This window comes from Aulonocara sp. 'chitande type north' Nkhata Bay, linkage group LG16, assembly GCF_057382095.1.
Source record: "Aulonocara sp. 'chitande type north' Nkhata Bay isolate Kocher_YH1m ecotype deep benthic linkage group LG16, A_spYH_male_GT1.1, whole genome shotgun sequence".
Taxonomy (NCBI): domain Eukaryota; kingdom Metazoa; phylum Chordata; class Actinopteri; order Cichliformes; family Cichlidae; genus Aulonocara; species Aulonocara sp. 'chitande type north' Nkhata Bay.
In genome coordinates, this window is record NC_141359.1 from 31,180,277 (window position 1) to 31,195,412 (window position 15,136).

A 15,136-nucleotide genomic window follows, 5' to 3' on the forward strand; every position below is an offset into this window, starting at 1 on the left:
TACACTGCTGTTTTCACGTGTTATTTTACTTATCCAGCTGTTAAATAATTGCATATCTGGAAATTTTTTCTTATGAAAATGCATTAAGTCATATTTTTTTATGCCAGCAAACCTTCCAAAAATTGCTTTGTGAATGTATGATGGTACTCATGATGGTACTCACAATTACTCATTTTATTCAGTAACACCACTTGAAAACTCTAATAATGTAATGTATTCATATTAAGAATTTCATATTTTTTTATAACTCCCACACATTTGAGAAAGTGGGATTGCTGTAACAAATTTAAAAAGTTAGAATAAATCAATAAACTTGAAGTAATGTTTATAACTCTGTGGTTTTCTGCTCAAGACCTGACCACCTTAATCATGCCACAATCTGGATAAATCGATTAAAACAATGAAAAAGCAAAACAAATTTGCATACCAGCATTTGAAACTTCCAAAAGTTAGTAACGCTTATTAAAAGTAAAAGCAGTGAATGAGTTATTTTTTTCTTACAAGCTAAAAGAGCTAAAGAGCCATTCTCTCCATAATGGCCAAAAAGCCAACATAGGTAAAAAGGGTAAGTCTTTACAATATATAGATCACAAAGCGCCACTTATAGTGTCTAAGTTTTTGAAAGCTATTGGAAAAGGCAAAGAGTATCCTGCAAAAAAAAAAAAAGACACAGTTGAAAGGGGAAGCAATTTTGAATTGAAAGACAAAAACACTTTCTGCAACAATTGTGATAAATGACAATGCGTGTGTAGCGGGGGACCTCAGAGAATAAAGAAACGGGAAAGTGCCTAGGAGGAGGAAAAATAGGGCAAATGAAGTGGCAAAGACAATCTTTGCAAACTGCACGGAAAAAAGAATATCAGTCTGTGTCTTTGTGCATGTGTAGGTGTGTATGCGTGTCTATGTGTGTGTTGGAGTGGGTGGGTGTGCATACATCTGCGTATGCATATGCAGTGGGAAAGAAGGAGGGGGTGTGTTCACTTGGAGACAGCAGGGATGGCTTATTAGGAAATCATTCCTTTTAGCCAATGGTTTTTAAGAGGGAGGCAGATGTCATTTGGCTGAGAAGTACCACCTCCGAGAGCCAGCACATCCCCTTCAGTGTAACGCCGCGCTGTGTGAGAGCACCACTATCCCTGCTGTCTCCTCTCTGGCTATTTCTCCCGTTTGGTCCACAGACACTTTCTCGCCTTCTCCCTGATTCCTCCTGCTCCCTCTCTTTCTCTGCGCTCTGCTTGCCCCTCCTCTCTCCTTGCCTTTCCCCCCTTCTCTCTTCTTCTTTCTCTGTGATTCTGAACCATAGACACAGATAGGATCTGTTACAGCATCAGCATCAGCAAGAGCTCAGGTAAGACCCTTTTTTCTTTTTGGTTTGTTTTTTCTTCGCTTTGCAATGAGGGTTCATAAAATTTAAAGCATAAAGCCTGGTTGCTTGCTTCCCGTAGTGGACAAATTGATTTCTCCACATTTCTAGTTTCTCCTTGCTCTGTTTGCCGTGATGAATTTGAAGTGGAGGTCTGATTATTTTAAGAGAGACAGTCTGAGCAAAGTTGAGGAACTCAAATGTCATTTTGTAAGCGCTTTTATTGCAAATAAGTTGTGACAATAACAACTTCAGGAATTTTACTTCAGGCAGAGGAGTGTACCTGATAGGTAGGACTGAATATACCCTTAGATAGAAAGGAAAACACAGATATTATGTATTAAACAAAGATGTGCAATGAGGCTGAAAGAATGAGAAATAAAGCCTGCAGCATGGGACAAAACAGAGAAGCAAAAGGGCTTTCGCTGGTCGAAGCTGGTGGCACAAAGTGAGTTAAGAGTTAGGGAAGCTCAAGTGTTCACAGATCGGCAGGTGCCCAGCAGACGCAGTTTATCAGGACCTGTCATCCTTCCTGAACAAAGATATTTTTCTCTTTGGTATATTTATAGAGTGATCACATGTGACTTTGTGTACAGCAAAGAAAAACACGATAGTAAAGCTATTAGTGTTCTATGCAAGAACAGTTTTTCTCTTCTTCAGAGTGTGTCAGAACATCTGAGGCTATACAGTATGACTGACTAGATTTTTTTTTTATGTATTCTTTTAATCTTGGCTTAAGATGGTTACATTGAAAATCTATGTCTACTGAAATGAGCAAGTGAGAGAATCAGTAGGTTTTTCTACAACTGCGTGTTATAAGAGAAGGTTAGGTCATAGTGTTAACTATATAGTAATTGCTGGTCATGGTTATAGCATTTGTGAAAACAGTTCCCTTTCAAAGTGTAATCTTTATAAATGCAAATGACTATATAAATTTGCATAAATTACAGAAGCAGACCGTGCTTTTTGCCTCCCTCATTTCGGAGATGTTAAAATGAGTTTAAGACTGCCCCATGAGCAACGCTTAGCCTTTGAAGTTTAAATAAACAATAGGACCATGCAATTGTACTTGTGCAATGCAACAGTGAAGCACATTAGTGTCACTTAAATCATGTCTCATGGTGGGTTTGTCTGCTTTGGAGCACCTTTGCAAGAGAGCCTTTGCTGTAATGATGAATGTTGAAAGGTGGTCTTTGCTGATAAGTAATCTTTCAAGTTCATCTTTAGCTAATATTTTCTCGAGGACCGATGCCCTGTTGGTCGTTTCTGTGGCGTAAGAATATTCATCATACTGATGAATTTAAATGAAATCTGAAAATAGCTCTGAGCAAAGTTGCGTCGGGTCTCATAAGTAATACAGCGGTGTGCTTATATTTCATTCATGACATAGTTTGCAGCGCTCTCTTGGACTGTGGAGAGAAATGAGAGAAATAGCTTTGTGATGTGAAAAGACACTGGTTGTTGAGGTGAGAGAACAACCAGATACACTGCAGTGGAAACACTAACAGCTGGAGCTGAAACTGCATTTTAATTTATGGACACACACACAGAAAACTTGCTCATTTTCACCAGACTTGCCATATTCCACAACAGTTCTGAGGCATTTATGCTGTTTGCTTGGCAATGCAACCCACACTGCACACAGCAACGAGGAAAGGCATGGTATAGGCTTTTTTGACATCTGTTAATGATACAAAATCAGTGACAGAACTACAAACCAAGAGATGTAAACGTCTTTTGTGCAGTATGTGCTGTATGTTGGCCATATAGGTTACCAAATGTGTTAATGTTTTCTAGAGCAAAAAGAAGCTGCCTCAGCTTGCCTGACACAGCCTCTTTCATTAACCCAGCATTCAGCTGGAGACCCAGAAAAATATCCGCGTTTTGAGGAAATGAGAGACAGAGAAATGGGGAAGCTGGTGCCTTTTCAGTCCGCTGAGGGTTCTGTGCTGACAGCTACACTCCGTCTTTTTTTCTGGTTGGTTGTGAGCTGCCCCAGGTGTGACAGGCAGCCGGAGTAATGGGGGACATTTGACAGATGCATATTTCCAGCCTTGAAAGCTTCATATAAAGAAGATAGACGGCATGGATTCAGGCTGAGCGTGGGACAAACTGTTGGGCTGTGAATCACCTCAATGAGTGCGCCGCCTCTCTGCTCGATTGATCCGTCACGTGACTCTCACAAGCCTTCCAAGTTACTAATTGTATCCCCACCTGATTATTGATTGAAATATGAGGGTGGTATATTGGACTCAAGGAGGCAGGCAGCGTGTTGTGCCCACTTATACTGGTGGAGGTGGCTGGATTACAGACAGAGGGACCCCACAGATTTCACTGGTTTGATTTCAAAAAAGAAATATTTGGAATGAAAAGTGTGACTTCTGTGTAGGTTGAGTGCGCATGTGTCTGCATGCACATGTGCATGGGGTTGAGGTATCACTTGTGTGCTGGATCCATTTTTGCAGCATTGCGGGATGCTACTAATAATGGTGGCTTTATGCAATAATTAATCTTTTACAAGGCTATAAGGGCACATAACTAGGAGTCAAGGTAGGAGGATTAGATTACAGTTTGTAAAGTAGATGGAAGCGTTTCTTGGCAATCAGACTTCATCTGGCAGTCAGTCAGCCCAGGGAAACGCTAACTGAGCAATGAATTCTCCAATTTAAGGTATATTTGTCTCCAGTGTGCCCCTATGTCATTTAAAGTCCCTGTATAATTTAAATTTACAGATTGGCCCATTTTTACTTGTTAAAGAACACATGTTAGGTGCTTTGAGCTAATATGCTCACAGGGATACTGACATGTTTGGCTATTAATTAAAGTAGATGTCATGTTTGCCATGTTCACCATCTGGGTTTAACATTATAGCATACTAGCGTTTGTGCAACTCAAGCACAATAAACCTTCTTCTTATTACTATTCTGAATGTCTGTACATGGCAATCCATACAATAGTTGCTGTCTGACTGATCACCAGATTGAGATGAGCTGAAGGTACATTTCCACACATGCGTGGGTCTAGAAGATAGATGCACCCAACATAAAGTCACCCATTGGTTTTAGACTGCACATTTTCACCACTCAGCACCTTGTTAAGTTTTCAAAGACAGATATTGCTATATTGGGATAAGATGTAGTGATAAGCTATCAGCTTGATTTTGAAGCTGCATGGGTGGACATGAAGGTACAGACATCTAATAAGCACAACGTAAGAGGTTAAAATAGTAGAACTTCACTTAGCAAAACTTTGTGGATGGTCTGTACCACAGCAGGCAGTGATTTTGTCAGATAGGTCCATTAAAAAGCTCCAAAGGCCACCAAAGCGGAAAACGTGGTGGAAAGGTCTACCAGTGTCTCCCATTAGTGGACGTTGAGTGCATCAGATACCTGTAGCTACAGCAAACTGATTGGCAGGTTTCCCAAAACAAAGTGGCCATGCCCATAGCCCACAAAAGTACAGTGCAGTTATATTACAGTTATTATGAAGGAAGCTATCCAGAGAGATGCCCAGTTTTGTGGACCATGTAAGTCATATATGAAGCATGTAAAGTTTCTTAACCTTGTAAAGATGTCATTTTAACAAAGGAGTCTATGGCAATGGACTGTATTTAGGAGTCAGACTGAACTAGATTTCGATGGATACTGCACTTATTGGTATTTTACATTGGCTTCCTTTTTCAGTCTTGGGAGTTGACCTACAAAATCATGCACAGACCAGCCACAACATTATAACTACTGACCAGTGAAACAAATGATCTCATTATAATGCAATGTTCTCCATGTGTGCTGGTATTCATGTGGCTGACCACCCACTTAAGGATTGTTCCAGATCAATCACACTCCCACAGAATTGACATTGACCCAGCCTTCAAACTCCCTCGATCCCAATCTGATCAATTATCTGCAAGATGTAAGCCAGATCCACAGAGGCCCCATACTGCAACCAGGAACCAAAGGATATACAGCCAAAAGCCTGGTGCCACACACACCACAGGATATTGCAGACCCACTGTGTCCATGCTCTGATGGGTCAGAGCTGGCATAAGAAAGATGTGAAAAAGATAGCAGGTGGTTTTACCGTGGTCGATGATTGACGATTACACACAAACTAGAAAGATCACGTGTAATAAAATACAGCTAAAAATATAATTTAAGAAACGTTCTCCAAAGTTTTTGTGTCTCAGCCCCACATTCTGATCTGACAGGCTGTTGTTAAGTAACTGTATAGAGAAAAACAGCAGTCAGTGATTGCAACTTAACTGAGTACAACTTCTCCACTGTGTAGGTGTATGCTGTATTTGAAAATGCCTATGGTGTTTCAAATAATATAGCTAATCAAAGTGATATTTATGAACAAATTTGCATTAAAATATTTCTTTTGACTAAATCACAGTGATCACAGTTTCTCCGTCTGTATAGCAAGCACATGTGGCCACTTCCATTTGTATTAAATAATAAACACAAGTTCTCTTTTGAAGTCATGAACTGTGAGCAAGTGTTCTGGGCTGCAAGTAAAATGTTACACAACTGTTTTCTTTATGTGAAAGCATTGGCATTATAAAATGATAAAGGACAGATGGCTTAGTGCATACTTCTTTATCGCTAAGGGCTCTTCATATTACAGTTTATTCTGCCGTAATATGATGCAATGAGAGTGCTGAGCAAGTACAAAGTTATTGGTCAATTACACCTCCCTGTTAATAGGATTAGATGCATCTGAAAAGCTCTCAAAAGGGTTGTTTGCAGTGAATATGGTGTTCACAACTGTGACAGAGAGGCACGGCTCATGCTGAGGCTATGAGCAATAAATTGTGACAATGTTTTGGAGGAAAGTTGATTATTGGTTGTAAAGAGTACATCAGTCTGTATATGTGGGTTTTTTTGTACTATTTTAATTTAAATACTCAGACAAAAATGATGACGTAATTTCACGGTTGGTAAATTAGGAATACTTTCCCAGGATGGATACACTGTTGTGTGCTCAAATGATATATATGCATAATCACTTTAATCAGTCAGTTGATAGTCAAGGCATGCATTTAACTGGATAACCTCTCCGTTATTTTTCATTTTGGTTTATTAAAATTTGTGAACAACAAGACAAACATGTGCACATATGTTCCCAACATAATACTGGATGGTTGTATTGACCATTGTTAGGTTTTGTATTGTTGATTGTCATTTATGCTTAGAAATATCTACTTATATATGCTTAGAGTTTTATAAATGGGAAGAGGTCGTACCTTGTCTTATTGTTTTATGGTAGGATAAACGTATCTATATCTATATCTACACACACACACACACACACACACACACACACACACACACACACACACACACACACACACACAGGCAAGGTACTCTTTGTATGTAGACGTCGTATGTTAATGAACCTATGCATATTCATGTAACCTCAATAAAAGAGCAGTGTTATGGGGGAGCGGACGAGAGCAACTGGGGTCAAGCGAAGGAACAGCATTTGTCCGGTTCTCTCCCGTGCACGAGAAACATGAAGAACTTTGCCTACTTCGTGTCTTGCTTTGCTGTGTAATTATATTGTCTTCAACGTTCCAGCGAATAGGTTCAAGCTACAAACCTATCAACCATCTCAACAGATTGTTAGAGATTCTATAAAATAGTAGAAATTCCCTCAAAGAAATCTTTTTCTTAGAGAAGGCTGTCATCGGTGAAACCAAATTGGCCTTTTGAAAGTATGTCCATCAGTTTGTTTGTTTGAAGTGAAGAAAGTCCTGTTTTTTTCCTGATTGAAATGCAACTGTGATAAATATTAAAAAAAAAAATAGCAGACATGTTTTTGATTTTATTTTCCCCTCTTAATGCATTCACAAACCAAAGCAAAAAAGGCATCCCCTTGAATTTTTTAAAAGCTATTTACTATATATGACAGATTTGCATTAAGAAAATATAACGTATCTCCTTTGATGGTTTAATTTGAATACTTTGTGGAGAGGACTGCCAGGATGTGTTTTGACAATGTCTTCATCTCGAGAAATATCAAATCACGGAAGTTCAAAAGCAGTTTGTAACCAACAGGAACACTTCAGGGGTTTGGTATGCCTGCAAAATGTTTCTGGGCTGTAATATATTTCCCCCTTCACTCACTTTACTGCTTTACACCCTTTTCACATGAAAAGCGACACCCGCTACTATTCAATTCATTTTTAATGAGAAGCATGCGGGCAGTGAGGGACTTGTGTGCACGCACCGTGGAAGCATGGGATTTATCACAATTGTCAGAGATCACATTTTATGTTGAGGTCACGAGAAGGAGGAGAATTTAATTTTGGCCGGGTTGGACTGCCCCGGAGCTGTAATGTACATATTTAAATTTACAGGGATATAAACTAAAAGGCACATGTCAGTAAAGGGAGGCTCAGCGAGCTGTCTGTTCTGAGACGAGAAGAATGTACTCTTGTGACCGTGTCCTCTGGTAATGTTTTGTGTAAAGGCAGAGTACTATCAAAGCAGCTCTTATTGTGTCAACAGCTAGCAATATTGTAAATGTGTGTGTCAGTGAAAAATGGTGCAGCAATAAAGTAGAACTGTGATATCCTGATTGTACAAACTAAATATTGCGAACGGTTAGCTTGAGTGTTGATGCTAGCCAAAGTTAGCTATCTTTATCAAATTAGCTGGTGGCAGAATTGAGCATGATGTCTTTTATATATTGTTATGGACTGCTCTAGTAAAGTGAGTGGGGAATATATTGTTGTTGATTGAAAACATCCCTTCATGATGGTTTGATTACTCTGCTGTTCCCATGGTTACTTCATTGCGCACATGTACTGTATCGATACCCCAGATGGTGTGTTTGTTTCTCACATGCGGCAGGGTGTGGACCTCAGATTGGAGACTGCTTCCATCTGAAAGCACCTTTCTCATGACACATGCAGTTATATCATTAAGCTAGCTGCCATTTATTTTAATTTGAGCATGTGTGGGCCATTCATGGAAAAGTAATTCATATTCCACCCTGCTTTGCAGCTTCCCTGTGATGTTTCCAGGATATGTTTTCAATTCCAATTCTGAGTATGGCTTTTAAAGAGTTACATAACTTTAAAAAACTCTTTCCTCCTAGGTATGTACTTACACCCTGCTGTCTTCAGGTGGTTTTAAAGGAATGCTTGTTTGCTGTGTGAGTTTAAATTCTTCTTTTTCTACATTATCACATGGGATTGTATATAAATATCATGCTATTTTAGGCGCATCTGGTGCTTCTTTAAACCTTTTCCTGCCATTTTACTTGGCATTCGAAATATTTTGGGTTAGGTCAGGTTGGGGTCGAGAATTTAATGCCATAACATGGCACATTAAAAGCAAAAACATTGTGATAACACAAGAAATGTCTTGCTGTTACAGTTATGTACCATTTTAAGGTACAAGTTTGGGGGAAAAATGCATGTCTCTCCTTTATGTTAGAGAGCTGCAATTTTCAGCTTTTTCAAAGCAATTGCTATTTTAGCATTTTTTTAAATGTCTATGGATAGAATGGAAACCTATACTTAACAACTGAACCAAGTGGTGGTTCCATATTTCAGCTCCACAAAAAGAATATTCTCACATCTAGTGAAAACATGCTGTATGCACAGAGTATAAATTACAGTTACAGCTACTACATTCATCTGGGGTAACCTGCATTATGGCATAAACTGTTCGGGAAGAGTAATAGAGAAAGAAATGTGTTCATTTACTGCAGTTTATATAAGCAACTATTTGTCTGATTGCTATATTCATGAGCTCTTGTGATATTAAAATGTAGTTTTTTTACACTTCTGGCACAGTGGTTAGTACTGTCTCCTCAGAGGAAGACGATTTGAATTTGCTGCCGAGGACTTTCTGTGTGGAGTTTGTGTGTTCTTCCTGTGCCACCAAAGACATTTATGATGGATCAATTGGCAGTGAGTGTGAGTGATTGCCTGCTTCTCTGTGTGATGAACTAGTGACGCCTTTTGGGAAATGTCAGTTTAGATGGGGCATCGGCATAGGCTTCACAACCCTGCGACCTTAGTTAGATAAACTCCTAAGAAAATCCACAGATGGATTTTCATAAATAAGGAGCTTAACAAACTGCTTTGATAGTTATCCCTGGAAAATGGAGATATGAGTTTGGTTTAATTTTAGGGTGAATTCTAGATTACTTAAAAACCTTGCAAGCATTTGGCTATGTATATGCAGGTTATCCTCAAAGATTACTTTTAAAATATGCACTCAGATACCTCAGTTTCAAAACTGTGGCTGCCAGAAACATGGTTTTTCTAGAGCCAGACGTGAGCACATTCTAGCGAAGGCAGAATGCTAAGTTACAACTAATGCTAGAGAGCCTAAAAGGTACATCTATAGTCTGTATATTAGACAGAAAACCAAATTGAACCAGGTTGTAAATATGCTTATTCCTGCTGCAAAGTTAGCCATTTTTACATGGAATTCTGTGGGGACAGACCTGCTTTTAGAGCCAGCGTGAGATGGCCACTCGTGACAACTAAAGTTTTTGGCACTTCCACATTGTCTTCATTTCTAACCCCTGAGAGGTTGCTGCTGTGTTTGCTTGTTGAGTAACTGGAGCTTCCAGTGAGTCATTTATCTTGCTACATTAGCTGACATACTGTAGATATGTATATAGACTTGCATCATGGTGTAACTTTTATGAGGTACAATACTATAAAAGGTGACTTTAAAAATTTTATTTTTCCCCCAAATGGTTTATTTTGTTGTTGCTCCTTTAATTTTCTATAAAAATTATGTGGTTGAATTAGGATCCCATTCACAAATAAACTACCAAAGTGTGGCTCTTGGAAACAATTGTTACCTCTTTTGACCTCAACTTAAAAAATGTACCCTTTTTCACCTAAGCTTAAAAACACCTGACTCCATTAAAATAAAGAAATCCTTCTTAGAGGAAACCATTTAGAAAATGCTACCCTTGACATGGTTAGTGGTGATGATTTCATGCTCCTATTCCTCTTCACATCAAACTGATAGAGGGTAGGATGGAAGCTATTATTTGGACAGAAGAATCATAATTCTCTGCAGGGCTGTTGTTAGTTCACATTGCTACCCAAAACACAAACACTTTTTTTCCCCCCAGAGTCTATTGAATTTGCTGACCCCCAACACCCCAACAGTTTTCAATTACATTAGCCCCCACACTGCAATCCACTTGGAATACAAATGCAGAAGCTTGAACAAGCCTTCTCTTAAGAGTCTTTGTCAAGTAGCCGGCTTATTTGTCTATAGTTCTTTCCATCTGGCCACACAGGTTATTCGTTGGCTGTTTTGTAGTTGTCAGGCAGCTGAAGGAGTCTGTCACAAAACCCAGTCAGCTCACTGGCCTTTAGCTTAGATCTCCTGCTTTTGTCACCCCAATTAACTTTGGATCACTTGCTATATTCACTAAATCTTCCTAGCGCGTAATAGAATTAGTGCAGCAATACAATTCGTTCTTAATGGTCAAATGTGTCTTTTTCTTGGCCTTCTGTACAGACATTCTGTCTCAATTGGCGTTTTTTTTCTTGGTTATTCTGCTGCTGTCTTTGAGGTGTCAGCGGTAATTACATTTAATGAGAAAGGAATGGAGTTGTTCACCTGAACAGAACGCACGACCTCTGATGAAAGAATGCCGTTTCTGCTTATGAAAATGTGCAGTCAGTCAGTTGCGATGCTACTCTGATATTCGGGGTTCGAATCGGTTTTGAACAGTCTTTTGTGCGATATGGATTCAGAAAGAGGCGATGGCACAACTAATGACTGGCAACTAAAGGGAGCGTGTACTTTAAGACTTAGTAATGTAGACTGAAGAGGTGAGAGTGAGCTGCTTAAGATCAACGTTCTTTTGATTTGCTGAGGCTCTTTTAAATGCTGCTGTTGCATCTTGTCTAATTTACCATGATAAGAAGCTGTCTTCAAGCTGAAATTACTAATGAGATGGGAATATTTTTTAAAAAGTGTATTAAGAAAAATCCGGTGTTGCTCACTTGGTGTTACCACAGCCAAATATGATTTCCCTTGCAATGCATTTACTCTCTATCTCATCCAGTGACTTAGTATTTGCAGTGATCTGTGGTGTGAGTGGAAACATCATCTGACGTGAAACTGAAAGATAAAGAAGTCATCATATTTCTGAGTTTTTACATTTTAATTATTTAATGCTTATTATAAATGCTAATTATACTGATGTTACATTGACTACTGTGTACTTTATGTTTCACTCGAAAAAAAAGTCAGAATTTCTTGTAATTTTTAAAGTGGTCTTGAGCAATATTTCTTTGGACTTTTTGAAAAGTTTTCAGTTTTTCTTTGGACACTGGCTACTTTTTCACTCACATTCAGTCGAGTGTTTGTACCTGATAATTTTCACAGAAATGTTTTTCTACTTTGTTAAGCCTACACATAATAGACAATCTAGCAAACAACCAATTTTAGATTTAGATTTAGGAGCTCAGCTTGGTGTGCAGTGTGTCTTTAAAAAAAATGAGGAAACTAGAGGAGAGGAGGAGAAAAAAATCTATCAAAGACCTGACACAGAAACATCTGGCCTTTCAGTCAATCCATCCACTTCATTAAATTGTCAAGAAGTCATGCTGAAGGGTAACAGTGAGGCCAAGATATGCCAAATCATAAATAGAAGAAAAGAAAATAAGCAGCAACAGGTCTCATGGAGTGATGAATCCAAATGTGAAAATATTTGTTCAAATGAATTTTTAGTTCAAATCACTGTCAGTATGTATGGAAGAGGTTATAAAAGAGGTACAACAGTTATTATCTACAGCCATCCATTAGTATGGTCTGTTTTTGATTGTTTTTTTGTTTTTTTTAGTGGGGAGTTATTTTGTGTTACTGCTTCCTGTTTTATTTTGATAGTAGTTTGTCTAGTGTGCGTTGTATTTAGTTTTACTTTCCCGCCTTGTTCTAATTAGTTTCAGCTGTGTCTCGTCATCCTCCCGTGTCCACTTTCCTTGACAACCTCATGTGGGAGTATTTAAGGCAAACCTTTCCCTTTCCTTGTTTCAGAGTCTGTTAATCCTCCTTGTGTGTTACTGGCTTGTGTTTTGAATTCGTTTTTTTATCACTTTTTCCCAGTTCTTATTCTAAACTATGTATAAGGTCCTCAATATGTGTATTTACATGAGCAAGAGGAAGTAGTTCATTTGCTGTAGTTTAGAGGCAAACTGTGCATCTATGTATTTGTCATTATTGATAAATAAAGTAGGACAAGCTCTAAATTAACAGTAGAAAGGGAGCGTTTCCTCAGCATACAATAGAGTGGCTCATGGATGTGCGTGCTTTTTCTTAACACTATCATTGTAGCTTTGGCTACACAGGTAGTATTTATTTAGTACTGGAGCTGCAAATTGCCATTCCAAAAAAATATATTTTGCTTAATGTATAGCAGAGGTGGGACCAAGTCATTGTTTTGCAAGTCTCAAGTAAGTCTCAAGTCTTTATCCTCAAGTCTCAAGTCAAGTCTCAAGTAATGTCAGGCAAGTCAGAGTCGAGTCTCAAGTCACTGGTGTAAAAGTCCGAGTCAAGTCACAAGTCTGAAACTTTGAATTTCAAGTCCTTTCGAGTCTTTAAAAAAAACAAACGAAAAAATAATGTTGCAGTTATGCTAAATGTAAATATTAGACCATGTAATTTTTAAATCTGTGTTTTTCTCAACACATGACAAAATAGTGAACTTAGAAAATATACACAAATTGTGAAATTGCACCTCTTTAAAATGCAGCTCAATTAAACTTAGCTCCAAGAATAATTTTCACCGACAGTTCTGAGATAAGCTGCATGTTATTCTTGGATGCGGTTGTAGGACCAGCTTTAAAATCGCATGACAAAAATATCATACACATTAAAAAAAACTGTATCACCAACGTAGCCTGGAAAACATTTGCTAGTTAGATGAAGTCAGCTATCTCATCTTAGCATATTTATATGCATATTTATAATTATACGGTTCTTGGAGTGAGTGCATACACTCATGAAGTTTAGTAACTTCAGGTCACTGCAACAAGCCCAGGTACAGTTTACCGACGGATGGGTGCAGGACCTTGAAATGCACCGTGTAGAACGAAAGACCATCGTACGTATCATAAGTTTACCAGTCTCACAAATCGTCTTCATAAATACACATTCGTTAACCGTTTATTAATATAACCTTTGAGCTCAACGGTAATTAATTAGTAGTGGAAATAATTTCTGGTAGCATCACAGAAATGTAGCAGTGACAATAATATTGTATGCTGTAATCGTACTGGGCAATTAGTGATACAAAAAACCTGTTTTATCCTGTGAATAAAAGTATGTGTTTTTGTCAATGTACCATAATAACAGAAGCGAAACGCAATATTGTGTCAGGATAATTTACTATTTATGCACAATAAATAAAGGAGCATAGCGCGACAATTTCTGTTCAGCGCCAGACTTGCTTGTAACCTATATCACCAATTATGTTAAGAAAAATGACGCATTAACTACAACAGCAGACTGACCTTTGTGTAAATGCTTGGAGCAGACTAACCTGTGAGCTGGAGTGTTCTAGGACGTTATATTTGATCTTTGAATGGCTGCAATCCAGTCGCCTCTTTGTTACTTCGGAAACATGGCTCAAACAATTTCTCTTCCACGACGTAATCCGATAACAACCGATCTCTTTACCCGTCGGCTTCCCGTGGCTGTCATGCGACCGGCTATTGCAGTTAATAATACAACAGCTTCTTGACATTTTTGTGTTTCTTTTTATCGCTGTGTGACTGATTTTAATTGAAAGCCTGCGTGCGCTAGTACCGCTTGCCACGAGTTCCCAGAATCCTTTGCGGTTCTACCCGTGAATGACGTCACATTTTCAATCTCTATATAATATGCATGTTAAATTTTATATTTGGGGTGAAATATCAAGTCTTTTCAAGTAAACCGGTTCAAGTCCAATTCAAGTCCCAAGTCATTGGTGTAAAAGTCCAAGTCAAGTCACAAGTCTTAGAACATTTTTTCAAGTCAAGTCTAAAGTCATAAAATTAATGAGTCCAAGTCATGTGACTCGAGTCCACACCTCTGATGTATAGCTGTACGTTAGTGCTTTATGCAAGCACAGATGTATATGGTTATATTGGTCAAATCCACATAGTCCATATAATCCTATTTCTTCATTTACTTAATTGCCATCCACATTGCTAGCACGGTGTCATTATGCATAAACAGACAAAAACACCCACACACAGATGTACATTCCATTAAACAACCCTCATTTTTGTCTGTCTTTGAATATTGCATTTTATATAACTTGAGTATAATGACAATGAGAACTCAACTTTTTAAAAAGTTTTGAAAAATCCATCGGTGATATTAAAAGATTTGTGCATTTTTCTTGGTCGCTTGAGTTTCTGGTCTTTCCATCTGGTTGTCTTCTGATGTAGTGTTGTCCTTATCTTCCTGGACTCCTTCTCTGTGTAGATACACTCTGTCTTCATTCATACTACATGTAATTAACGGTAGATAAGCTAACATTTTTAAAACATCTACTGATTCACTTATTGCTGTTTGGGTCTTGTGTTGACATGTGGACGAGATGCTGCGAGGATGCGTTTTTAGCGATCGTATTTCACCCTTTTGCCCTGACACCTGAGGTGCAAGAATCAGTGTTGCATTGTCACGATGCTGCATTGGCCCTTTGCTCTCCACGGCAGCTGCCTGCTTCAAAAGGCCGTCTGTTGATGTGCTCTGCTCTCTACAGGAGAAGCTCCTGTGATAGTTCATTATT

The 15,136-nt window shown here is 38.5% G+C and overlaps 1 protein-coding gene across 1 annotated transcript in view; it reads left to right on the forward strand.

Annotated features, from left to right (window-relative positions):
• Positions 1-1,113: 1,113 nt before the first annotated feature.
• Positions 1,114-15,136, forward strand: part of thsd7ba (thrombospondin, type I, domain containing 7Ba) — a 191,172-nt gene continuing 177,149 nt past the window's right edge. The window contains exon 1 of the mRNA XM_086266240.1: positions 1,114-1,348. The gene's annotated coding sequence lies outside the window, so the exon portion shown is untranslated. The remainder of the gene's footprint in view (positions 1,349-15,136) is intronic.